Below are 13,352 nucleotides of genomic sequence, written 5' to 3'. Positions count from 1 at the left end.
TCTAAGTCTTATATTTGACTTATCCAGAAAGACCCTCATGAGATCTTCTGGTGACAGTTAACTCCTATTTATGTTATGCTTTCCAACATGTCCACATCTATGTCCTTAATTACGTAAGAATCTCTTAAGAGCAACAACCCTTGGTGAAAACAAAAGCCTAGTACTTTGGCCACTGTTATCAGAATGTTAATTACTTTTTATAAATTACTACTACATAGGGAGAATCATAAAACTGAGGTGCTAAACTATGACTTCTCTTGGATTTTTCACATCACACAACACAAAATAAACACATGTAGAGCGTAAAACTATTGAAAGCCTCTGCGACTGTTACTATGAAAGCCATGATACTCCAAATTATTTCTGTATATCTGCCTTCCTTGACAAGGCCTTCAAATGTGCTTAGAGAATAGAGATAAATTAGAACACTTCACCGGAATTACTGCTCTCTGAGCAGAGCAGGAATACTTCAGAAAGGGGGATGGGAAGTTGAAATTTCTTCAACAGAACCAACGGCAGATATGATTAAGTAAGTGTTCAAGAAGAGTGTCACAGAAGGAACATCAGTGGAAAGACAGATCTCGCAGGATGAGTAGAAAGCTTCCACTGTTTTCATCAGTTTGAACAGAGAAAAGCCAGACAAATTAGCTGAAAATCTGGCCTGCCTCAACAGCAACCACATCAAAGGAAAGTCAGGTAAACTAAAAGGCTTCTAATAGGAGAACTTATTTTCTAAACAACATTCAAATTACCTGCTGGGAAATGGCACCTAACCCACACCAATTCCCAGACCAAGTTTTGGACTTGTTTGGAAGAACAAGTTGACACAAGCCAAAAATGTACCAAAATCCTTGGCAACAGTTTAAGAGTCATATATGAAACTGTTCTAGTGGTCAGCAGTATTCACAGACACTGTGTACCTTAAAGCAAAGAATGCAACTCTGATCCTGCTGATACCTTTTCCATAAAAAAAAAAAAAAAAAAACCTCAAAACCCCCATACTTTTCACCAAAATTCATACAAGAATAGAATTATGAAAGAAGATGCTGAAGAGCAGCCCTGAGAGAGTGTAGTGAATCACTACTAAGCACAGAGACACAGGCAACTGCTCTGCCGAGGAGGAGCTGGACAGAAGAGCTTACTTGCCAAAAGCATGCCTGGACACCAAAACGAGGTGCTGAGGTGTGCCTAAGGCTCAAAGAACACACAGTGTTCTTGTAGTTGGCTCAGATCACACAGCCAGGAAAGCAGGGGAAACTTGGAATGTTTTGCAGTCAGAAATTAATGCAACATACCACCACAGGAAGACAGGCAGTCATTTGGATGCTGACCCCAGAACAGTGCTAAAATTTTCTTCTTCTAGAATTTGGCCTTGTAGTTTGCTTAAGCAATCATATGCATTTGTTTAAGGTATGCAATCTGTTAGTCTCCAAATAAATGTATGAGAGAGTAGTTAAGAACACATATTTGTAAAATACTGTGCTACCAAGACAGACCCAACTATAAGCTCAAAAATTTTACTTACTGACAAAATCCAGTAAAAAAAATATGCTTGCAAAACCTGCAAAAGGAGTACCAGTGCCTGGCTTAGCCAGACCAAGAAGACTAGAGGAGGACGGAAGAACAGAAATGCTAACAAAGAGTGGACTTGGAGGATCTAGTAAACTTACACAAAATACATTTGCATAGCTGTTGTCCTGCTAGAAACACTGCTTAAGAAGCAGAGCTGCAGTCTGTAACGCATGAATGGCCTTCAAAAATTGCTTCTATGAGGCACAAAAGTGATAGGAAAGAATTTTCTGCTTGGAAGGAAATAGCATGGTTCAGTGTGCTGCAGCAGTCATCAGAAATCAGTACCTTTTTCTGGAGATTAGCATAAATAACTCCCTGATTGGCAGTCTTATCAGCTATACAACTGTGGGAAAACAATGTTTAAATAACAGCTTTCATCCCTTACTTGCAAATGTTGTCAATGAAAATGGGAGTGCTGTAAAGTGTTTTGAGGTCTTCCATGATGAAAGGTGCCACATAAATAATACATTTCCCCAGTATCTGAGAAAAAGAGGATAACAAATGCTGCTTCTTGCTCTTTGGTCTATACAGCAATTGCTTAAATGTGCAGAGTAAGTATCTTCTTCTAGAGTGATAATTAGCTAATGCATAATACCATGCAAAATATCTTCATGCAATTCCTTCCTTATGTGCTAATAAAATCATTCCCCATTATTACTTTCTATATATTAAAATCCTATTGTTACATGAACGTATAACAAATACTAAAGTATCAGTGAGGAATGTTACGTTTAAATTTCTTATACAGTATCTGTGTTCCCCCGGGTGCATGGCTATCATGTTCATCTTCTATAAATACCCATTCAAACTTTATTTGTTCTGGAGATGCCCTGTGCCTGTGTTGGGGATGGGTGAAAGCTTTGCACCTGTTTTTCATCATTTATCAGTGTTTTTCCTTTTGTGAAATTCAGAAGAATACTGCCATTGCCCCACTCAGGCCCTAGTAGTACCACATTAGGTATAGATACAAAAATTACACTCTAAAAGGACATATAGTGGTGGGGGTTTTATTTTTGCACATTGTCACTCAGAGTGAATGACGCTGGCATTATACAATTCTTCACTACCTTATAATATTATAGCTGCCATTCAACAGATCAACACCTGAACTCCCTGCAGACAAATAAACACATTTTTAAAAGTGTGTTCAACAAGGCCTCTAGCTATTCAGGATAACTTAGAGGACTCCCTATCCAGGATAAATATTCTGCTTAGAGAAGGTTTCCATGTTTTTCCCAGAACTGAATGTAAACATTAGCAGCCTGTATATAAACAAAAATATGATAAAATGGGCATACTTCACTGACAAAAAGCTGTTGTTTCCTTAGGCTTTTAAGGCATGCTGTAGTCAATTTTGATAAGCTATGTCTTTCTCAAGTCATACAGCTTCTATATTCATGCATACTCCATTCACATCTCTTATCACACTTTGACTCCGTGAGACCTTACCAATAACAGTTACTTAAAATGCAGCAGCCTATTTTTAGCTTATTTTTTTTAAAGTGTTTCAAATTATGCCTGCCTTTCAGAGTCTGAAATTTTTCACATGCTCCAATTCTTATATGCATTAATGAATCCTATTCTCTTTTACTTTCTGCTTGCCATGTCTGAGCTCAAACATTAGCCCAAATCAGTAAAGCTGCCATCATCCCACTATTTTAAAACAAGAGTAACACAAAACAGAGGAAGGGTTTATGACTGAATCTCTCTTGCTCTATAAGGCTGCACACTACAGGTTGTTCTTTCTTACATTTAAAATACACATTTTTGATACCCAGCTATCAGCTGTTATGTCTCCTGCTAATGGCACTTGCTCCTTCCAGTCATACAAACGTGTTATTGTAGGGATCCTACAATGAAAATGAACCTAACAGGGACACAGGAGATCAGCCCAAATGAAAAATGTAATTAGTAACTGGAAAAATATGCATACTAAAAATACTAGGAAAGGAATGGAACAGAAATAGAAATTATCATGCTACTAAACAGAGTTCCTAAGTTCTGACCATTGCACATCAGAAATAAATTTGCAGGAAGTATATAAAAAAGTGACAAAGAATGAATCAGATGCGGAACAGAGTCTATATGTACAGAAAGAGTAAATAAACTAAGACAACTCTGTTCTTGAGGAAAAAGAGAATGTGATAGATATGTGAAATCGTGACTCATGAGAAACTGAAAGGGAAACAGCTGTTTAACATTTCTCACATCATGAGAATTAAAAGGGCCCCAAATTAAATCATTAGGCAACACTTTTTAAGGCAAAACAAAAAGACTTACTTCCTTACTCTCCACATGCACTGAATCATATAACTGCCAAAGGATACTGTGGAGGCTGAGGAAATAAATCAGATCAACCAAACACATTCAGTGAGGACACGATGCCCCCTGCGATTAAACATAATAGCACAAACATTAGGAGTTCTGTCAGCAGCAGGTAATCAATGCTGAGCACCAAACACTGGGAGACTGTATCAAAAGATGATTACTCCATTTAATTTATGCATTACTTCTCTAAGCATCCTTTACTGGAATTTTGCCAGTGGTCCTATTTTAATAGCAGATTTATATTCTTACAGGCTATGTCTATAATGATATGCCACACAGCTTTTCTGAATAAGAAGAGGTTTTTGTCCATCCTATACAGTTTGAACAGGCATCTGACAGTCACCATTCTAGTGTGAACAACTATTTTTTAATTTACCAGCTATACTAAAGCCAACCAATCAATGCCATCTGTCATGAAAATAAAAAAATTGCAAAAAAAAAGACACTCACCCTAATAGTTCCTAAGAGCTTTTGCTAAACTTAAATGAGACATATCTTTCATTCCTTTTTTGTTATATATTTTTTGCAGTGTATAATAGTGGTTTCTTGGAATTCACTATCAACATGCAGATATCAAGAACTTTCTGTGCCTCAAGCGCTTTGGAAGTTTGAAAGTAGCAGCCTGTTTATCCTGATTGCCCTTTTAAATTTACATCTCAGTAAAGTGAGAATGATAGTGAACTGCCACTTAACATCAAGAATTTTTCTTGGTCCACTTGTGGATAGATGATTTCATAGTAGAAACACATTTTTAGTTTCTACTTTGACCAGGTTAGACAAAAAAAAAAATAAAAATTCAAAGACTAATCTAGAGAGTTACAGACCAGAAATATTAGGCAGAACTCCAGAAATTCTTTGGCAGCAAAGCTGAGAATCCAAGTCACTCATTAGATTGAACAAAGAAAACAAGGAATTGATGGAACATTTGTTCACCTAAATTTAGTTTAGAACTGACTTTTCCATATATTAGGAGACACTCTTGATCAAGGCTCAAGTTCTGCTATTATTTACTTTCCCTTGCTTTTACGTGTGAAAACTCTGCTTTTGAGCCTTGGCCTGAAGGCTCATCAACTGAGCTGAAAAGACTTCTGAGTGTAGAGAATCTGTGCACTCATACTTTTTGCAGTTCTTTGGGTTGATCAGCTATCCAAATAGCAGTGGTCATTTTCACAGAACACCTTGTACAGAATTCACTGACAGCTTTCTCATTAAGCATCACAGCTTTGACTCTCCTATGAAGTTTACCTCTCTCCTACCTACGAACAACCAACAAGTTGAGATGCTGAACAGGAACCAATTTAAGGCTGCTGCTGAAGTAATAATATCCTTTACCAATATGATCCACAGTATTTTAAGTGAGGTTTAACATGTACTATAAACAGTATCATGGAAGGACCATTAATAAGCATCTGTGCTATTTTAAAACAACAGGTGGTGAGATCGTTTCACCACACTTATGTGCTCACCATATGTGTAAGTGGAAATTCTGTAGGAGGTAGAAGGCAAATGAGTGAATAGTTAGCAAATAAATATATATAATTATATAGATATATTAAGATGTATATGATCTCATTAAAGCTGCAGTACATTTTACAGGCTAGCTAACAGCTGACAAGATAACTTTGATATACCTTTGGGTCTTTTGGAATAGTTGCTGGAACAAAGATGTGACAAAAAAAGCAGTCAAAGTAAGAGAAACTAAAATTATATGTTGGAGTTAGACCTATTTGCCTATCACATCTGATGAATCACTGGGACATTAGTGCAGAAAGGGATGCATAACTGCAAAGACCAGACAGTTGCTTTAAAGCACTTCGGAACACAGGGGAGGTTACATTGCCCGTGAGTCCTGTAAAGCCAAAGAACACTAATGTAGCCAATTTTAAAATTCATTTTAATAAAGGTTAGAAAACAAACCAAGTTCTACTAGAGAGAACTACACCCTGGCTGACATGGAAATTCTTCCACTGCAGCTTTTCTGCAGAGTTCATGTCTTATACTTGGTTCACCGAGGCAAGAAGGGCAGAGATACCCTGGAATCATTTTACCACCGCAGAAACGTGACCAGCTCAGAAATGCAGCTTATCTTCAGTATGTTAGGGAGGATAAAAAACACTGTCCTATCATATTCGTTTCACCATAAGAATTAAAGGAAGGAAAACAAAATTATTTGATCTGGCATTTGGCTGGGACATTTGCACCAACTCTCTTATGAGAGAGTCCATTTTGTGTTACTTTCTCCTCTCATGTATTTATATTTAAAGACAGGGATATATACTGGAAGCACAGAGTCCTTATACAATCAGTTCTTTTCTTTTATAATGTTTTAATAGCCTTCATATTGTATACTCTTACAAAATGACTCTTTCTCAAAACTAGTCTCTCAATGCATCATGAAACTAATACATATAAATGGATTCATGCTTCTGTTGCTGTCACATGCAGTCTTCAAGAGAAAGGCTTAAATCAGCTTGCTTTCAGAAGCAGCATACATGAACTCTGCACTTTATCTCTGTATTCCAGATATTAAACTCAGGGGCTCATTACCTGGGTTGTGAAGCGCTGACTTACTCGATTGGACAGGGAACTGCTAGAGAGAGTCCAGCGCAGAGCCACGAAGATGATTAAGGGGGTGGAACATCTCCCTTATGAGGAGAGGCTGAGGGAGCTGGGTCTCTTTAGCTTAGAGAAGAGGAGACTGAGGGGTGACCTCATTAATGTTTATAAATATGGAAAGGGCAAGTGTCATGAGGATGGAGCCAGGCTCTTCTCAGTGACATCCCTTGACAGGACAAGGGGCAATGGGTGCAAGCTGGAACACAGGAGGTTCCACTTAAATATGAGGAAAAACTTCTTTACGGTGAGGGTGACTGAACACTGTAACAGGCTGCCCAGAGAGGTTGTGGAGTCTCCTTCTCTGGAGACATTCAAAACCCGCCTGGATGCGTTCCTGTGTGATATGGTCTAGGCAATCCTGCTCCGGCAGAGGGATTGGACTAGATGATCTTTTGAGGTCCCTTCCAATCCCTAACATTCTGTGATTCTGTGATTCTGTGAAATTCAAGGTAAAAAGATACTTAATGCCTGTCTTGTTCCCACTGCTAATGTATTATAAATGAATAAAATTCTTTAGTTCTCCTTAACAATTGCTACCTTTGCAGTTGACTGGCCACTCACATAAAGATCTACTGACACTAATTAAAGAGTCCAACATGAAATCCATTTCGTAGTAGTAAACAAAGTTTAAGTTTATATCTGGCATTTATTTCTCAGACGGAAATTTCTCACCTAGAAACGTTAGCTACTCCACTTAAAGGGCATGCATTTGGAAAGTGTCAATACGTTTGTTCTTGGTACCGCTACTGTTAAAATACTCTTGATTGTTTGCACATGCTAAAGTACATAGTCTTAAGTTCACTGCATAATATCTGTCCGCTCATACCCTGCTCAAGCCTTCCTTTGAAAAATTCTTAATTTGGGGAAAAATAATCCAACTCAAAGGCTACTAACAACTGAACTGAAAAATTACGTGCTTGCTCTGGAATGTGATTATTTCAGTTAGTTCAAACAGCACTTAGAAACATCAGCTTTAAACATTCTCGTAATAAGAGAAAATATATTAACTGAACTGTTTTATTTCAGCCCTTGGGAAGGACCACAAGTGCAATCAAACCTCTGCAACTTCAAGTGCATTCAAGGTTACTGGGTTTTCCAGTTTGTTCTCCTAAGGAAACAAGCCTTATGCAAACATACCCATCTGGCCCCCACTCATAAATTTGGTCAAATGAACCTGCTGGTTCAAAGGCTGACTGCAGCCTAGAAATCTCAAAGATAATTAAGCTCTTACAAATTTGAAGAGCTAACCCAGATGAGTTCCAAAATAGCAGACCCTCTGAGGAAAAGGCAGCTAAATCTCAGCTGCTACCCGGTCTGTCTGGCATCAACCAGCTGGCCAACTAGGCTGTTCTTCCAGTCAACGGGGCTGTTGTCCCAGATTAACCACAATAAAGATGCTTTTCTTTGCTTGGCAGAGGTATGGAAGGTACTGTAACAGAAGGAGGAAGAGGAATTGCAGCAGAGAAGTCTGTAGGAAGTGGATTTACATCAGTTACACCATTGAACTAAATTCACACTGATAATTACATATACATTTTTTTTCTATGGACATGTGCACATGCAATCTTGCATTTTACATGATTACACTGTCTTTCGAGTACACATAAGATAAAAACAAAAGCAATTCACATTTTCAGTGTCAAACCAATCAGATGTACATTCACATCTACAATGACGTATGGCTCTTGGTCAACTATTTCCCTTATCCCTGCCACCACATTGTTTAAAAAAAAAAAAAAAGTTAACTAACAGTCTTTTGAAACATTATTAAGGTTTGCCAGGAAGCACAAACGGCTAAATTTACTGTGCTAATGTTGTGTCAACATTAGTGAGAACTCCTACTATCCTGTATTTGCAACAACAGAATGGCAGGCCACTACTTGATACTCTCTTCAGTGAAGAAATTGACTTTGTATAGAATGGGTGGACTAGTAAGAGAACTATCTGAACTCAGCTACATGGTTTCTTTTTTCAGCCGAAGGCAATTAGGGGAGAAATCAGCAAATCACAGCATTCCAACCACAGAGACAGGCAGCCATGCTCTTTTCTAGAAAGAAAAAAACAGAGGAGATGTCGTAACTCAGACTCCCAAGCATTTTACACGAACAAAGTAAATGTTTGGTAGACGAAAGATATAGGTTTGATGGAATGAGAACTTTTTTCTAGCTTGAAATGCATACATTAGATGTGCCATGAAGTACTTAAAAGGAACAAGCTTATATGGGTTCATAGTTAATGACTGTTCTTCAGAGCAAAGATTTGTCTGTTAAACTGATTTCTGACGCTGCAATTCACCAGTCACTCTTTGTTTCAGCCTTGTGAAGCCTCAATTGTCTTTTATACACATTTCCTGTCTCTGTAGCCATCATTCACCTTCTGTGTACCCAGCAACAGTACTGAGGCAAATACATGTATTTAAACATCTTCCCAGAAATAATAACAGACCAAGCAACTGCCTGTTACCTCCCTAAGTATTACTTCTGTCACTCTAGCACCATGTCCAGAGGCTTCAACCACAACTGAGGATCACACAACTGTGTGAGCTGCTCTGTGAACACACAGGATAACAGGATCCTTTAAGATGAACATACAAGTAAATAAACATTGAATAAAATAACCTTCAGCTTCCAATATCCTGCCTCTTTTTTTTTTCATTAAGAACAGATTAATAAATACCCCATCCTTTTCTTCCTAGAGGCACAATCACTGTTTTTGCTTCCAAACCAAACCACACAGAGCCATTAACCATTACCACAAGCAGATAGAGCTCATTCTAGTGATCTGCCTCTGCATGTCAACCCTAGCCTCCTGTATTGACATACTGCTTTAGAGCAACCTTTTCTAGAGCAGAACAAAGAAAAAACAAAACAAAAAAATCACCAACATATCAGACAGAGACACAGGCCATATGGATTTTTCCCTTCTACTCAATTCCAAAAGACCACGCATCTAACGTTAAGACCTGTGTACGTACCACAAGTAATGTGCAACGTCAATGGCCAAGCTACAATGCTACACGTACTCGTTTTTCCACTTCTACAGGTGATATGATGGAAGAGCAACTCACTAATTCTTCCGTTTCATAAAGGCATTTAAATTTCTCTGCTATTTTGTTTGTCCCAAACCTCGTGCTAGATGATAAAAATGGAAAAAGGAAAAAAACATAGACAGAAGTCCCCCAAAAAGTCAACAGAATCCATTTGGGTGTAAGGGCTGGTTCTCCAACTTCTACACTCCCTTTAGTTTCCTGTGAAGCCACTTCCAAATCCAGGAACGTAAATGAGAAGACATCCTTTTTTTTTGCTGCTGCTGCTCCCCTGAAACCTGCTGCCCTAAGATGTCTTCCCCGTCACTTGAGGAACGCACATCGGACCGGGGAGAGCAAGAGGAACGCCGGAGCGCAGCCCTGCACCTGTCGCAGTGCTCCACAGCCCTCCCCGCTTTCCCGCCCGTCCTGCGCTACGCCACAGGCAAGAAGCCCCCTCACGCCGGTGGATGCCCTTCTGACAAGGGTAAGGAAAGCAGCCCGGGCTGCTGAGCAGAGAGCTGGCGCGGAGCCACTGCACATCCTGGCAATAAGAGATAAAAACGCAGCACTCTGGCGCTCCGAGAGGACAGCCTTTCTGCTCTCGGAGGGAACAGCAGGAGGAGCCGGGCAGCGACGCGCCTGAGCGCAGCTCCAGACCCTGCCCGCGCGCACGCAGCACGGCGGCGGCTCCCGGGCCGCCAGCCTGGCCTTCCCCGCGCTCGTAGCGGGCAGGCGGCGGCCCCGGCAGCTGCGCGAGCCGAGGCAGGCGGCCCGCAGCGGCAGCGTCGCGGCTCCCCAGCCGGGCAGCGCCGCAGCGCCCGCCCCCGCACACGGCCCCGGTAGCTCCCGCTCACCTTTCCAGCGACCGGCTCAGCGCATCTTCCTCCTTCCCTCCCTCCCGCAGCGGCTGCTCGTGGCGGCCCAGAGCCCCTGGGCTCGGCGGAGCGGGATGCCCGGCGCTGCCCCTCCCTCGGCCGGCGGCAGTTCCCGCTGTCACTTCACCTCCCCATCCCGGCGGCAGTTGCTGCTCCTAAATTCACGGCGCTCCGGCGGCATGAAGTCATCCTCCCCGCCCCCTCCCCGGGCCGCCGCACTCCGCTCCCGCCACGAAGGGGGAGACGGCCCCTCCGCCCGGCCGCCCGAGCCCCGCGGGGCCCCGTCGCTCCCCGCCCCCTACCCGAGGGGCCGGCACTTCCGCGCTACTACACGCACCTCGCTGCCTGGGAGGCTGCGAAGGTCGGCACGGTTCCCCGGCGGCACGGCTGCGGGTCGGGGGTTCCTCCTCCGGCACAGCGGCGGGATGGGCCGCTCCGCCTCGCGCCAGCCTTCCCCTCTCGGGAGTCCCCGCAGCGGCCCGCGGTAACCGCCGCTCCCGTGCCCGGCACCGAGGCCTCGCCGCTCTGCCCAGCCCGGTCGTACCGGGCTAAGCGGCGAGAAGCAGGGGAGGGCAGGCTCCCGCAGCGCTGCGAGGCCGGAGCCAAGGGAGAGCCTCCCCCCGGGAGAGCTCTGTGTGTGTGTTTCGAAGGAAAATCCGCTGTAATCCCTCTTGCTTGTGTGTGGGCGCCCAGCTCTCCCCCCCCCACTCCCGGCCTCAGGGCGCGCAAGCGCTCCGCAGCTTGTGCCCCTAAAAAATGCAGCTGTTTCTGGGGTGGAGGGGAGTCTCTTTGCCGGTGGCTCTTGCTCTGTGCCTGGGAGGGGAGAGCAGAGGAAAAGCACTGCATTCAAGGTTACCAGGACACACTTCTCGCTTGCCAAGGGCGTCCTGATATTTTTAAGATCCACCAGCAGGCAGCATGCCTATTTTTGTTACTTACAGAGTGCTGTGAATGTACCGGGTAACTGACAGTCTCATAAAGAAGGCTGGGTTCCTCTCACAGTTTACAATCCCATGAACCCATCCCGTGTGCAGGACAAACACGGCTGTGTTGCTGCATAAATAACACCAGGCGGTTCGGTTCAGATAGACACGCATGTCGCCAAATCATGGGAGTCTGAGAACTCTTCGTAACTCATGAGTGAGACAGGGTTGGTCTGGTCAAGAAAAGTCCTGCTGGATGAGCTCACAGGAAAACACAAGTGTTGTGAGCACAGGTGTTTCCAAGGCACTGTGCCTGCTCTGTTGACCGGGTAGCCAAGTCATGCCTCAGCAAGGTTTTGGAGTAAACCTGAGCTGGAAATGTTGATGTCTTCCATGGTGGTGAGGTCTGAAACAGAAGAGATAGCTCTTCTATCACAGAAGGGTGTCTGTAGTGGCAGAAGAAAGCAGAAAAGGGGAGAGGAATCTCAGGTAAGGATCATAGTCTCTGTCTCTCAGATGAAATATAAAAACTCTGAGCCTGAGTTCCCTTTTGGAAATTCATTGTGTTGATTTTTATAGTGGTTATGGCAAGGCTTTCAACTGTGACAGAGTCTTTGATTCCCTGTGCCTGTGCAGTCCCACAGTTGCACTAACTGGGCTGCTTCTGTTTACTCCCTGCCTTGAACCTCTTCTGTTGATTGGCATTACAGACCTGAATGTGCAGCACTGGCAGCATTTCAACACTGATACTTAATCTCTGTTTACAGTGTGTTAGGTTAGGTGACTAAAGGCTCATCTCCACAGACACAGAGGAGCCCAGAGGCACGTGGGCAGGTGGGGGACCCCCAATAATCAACACAGAGAAAGGGAGCCCCTGCCCAGCCCCTCCCAGGACTGTCCCAGGGGAGCCTCAGCCCCATGGGGCTGGGGGGGGACACCCAGCAGTCAACCAAAAAGCTCTATGTGTCACCTCGCAGATTGAGGGGTTTACTGCCTAGGGGTACAGGACACATTATGGGATGCATAACAGGAAGAGCATTTTGGGGTTGTACAAGGCTTATTATGGGATGTTTAGAGCAATAACCAAAGGCGGGTAAAGGAAGGGATCAGGGTGGTATGGGAATGAGCAAGTGTGGGAAAGTAGCGGGATGAGGAGGTAAACAGGGCTAGTCCTGTGTAAACAGGCTGCTGGTCAGTACGCTTGTCTGGCTACGCCCTGTGCCTGACCAGTGCAGTCTCTCCTGTCTTCTCACTAAACACTATTTCTGACTCTTTTACTGGGTGAGAGGACTCCCTGTCCTGTGTGTGTGTGCGTGGGAGAGGTGTAAGTGCCAGCAACAAGCGTCACACCTCAGGTCATAGGGACCCATGCCAGAGAGGAGGACAGGATTACACTGTTCTTGCCGTCTGTGTTTGCTTGAGTGTTTGTGTCTATGTTGATGTGTGTGGTTGGCCATGTGCATGTTTATATATATATATATATATATATTTGTGTATACATGTTGTGTGTGTGTGCCTATTAGAAATATGTGCTCAGACTTGCTACTGACTAAACCTAGGAAAATGGAGCCATGGCAGCCTCTCTTCTGTTGGGCTACATGGTTCACCAACTCCTAACACAATCCACTAAATGATTAGTGTACTAGAAAATCCTTTATCTGTGCAAAAGTAAGAACTATTATTATTATTGTTGTATAATTGTTATTATTTCTTTGGTAGCAGTAAATTCCAGAGTCAAGAGGAGTAAATGCTCCTGGCCCAAGACTATTAATTAGTACTATTCAGTACACATAATTACGAAGAAAGAGGAAGGACACAGGGATGAGACAACTACAGAATTTTATTTTAGTAGAAAAACATATAGGTCCGCATCATTTAGCAACATTCAGAGGGCCTGTTCTACTGAGAGAATATAATCTTTGATTTAGTGATCATGGATTCAATCAGTTTAAAATAAATGCAAATATAAATACAAATTGATCAAAATATAGGCATTTCAGCTTTAAAAGG

The 13,352-nt window shown here is 42.9% G+C and overlaps 1 protein-coding gene across 3 annotated transcripts in view; it reads right to left on the bottom strand.

The window, feature by feature from the left end:
- The window catches only part of PKIA (cAMP-dependent protein kinase inhibitor alpha), a 51,892-nt gene extending 40,654 nt beyond the window's left edge, over window positions 1-11,238 (bottom strand). Inside the window, exon 1 of one of the 3 annotated variants that reach the window (XM_068395903.1) lies at window positions 10,757-11,238. The gene's annotated coding sequence lies outside the window, so the exon portion shown is untranslated. Of the gene's footprint in view, window positions 1-6,447; window positions 6,528-10,398; window positions 10,675-10,756 lie in introns of those variants that run through there. The other 2 variants (XM_068395901.1, XM_068395902.1) reach the window with 2 other exon arrangements.
- Between the last annotated feature and the right edge of the window lie 2,114 nt (window positions 11,239-13,352).

This window comes from Nyctibius grandis, chromosome 3 (assembly GCF_013368605.1).
Source record: "Nyctibius grandis isolate bNycGra1 chromosome 3, bNycGra1.pri, whole genome shotgun sequence".
Taxonomy (NCBI): domain Eukaryota; kingdom Metazoa; phylum Chordata; class Aves; order Nyctibiiformes; family Nyctibiidae; genus Nyctibius; species Nyctibius grandis.
This window is presented reverse-complemented; position numbering and strand designations above follow the sequence as displayed.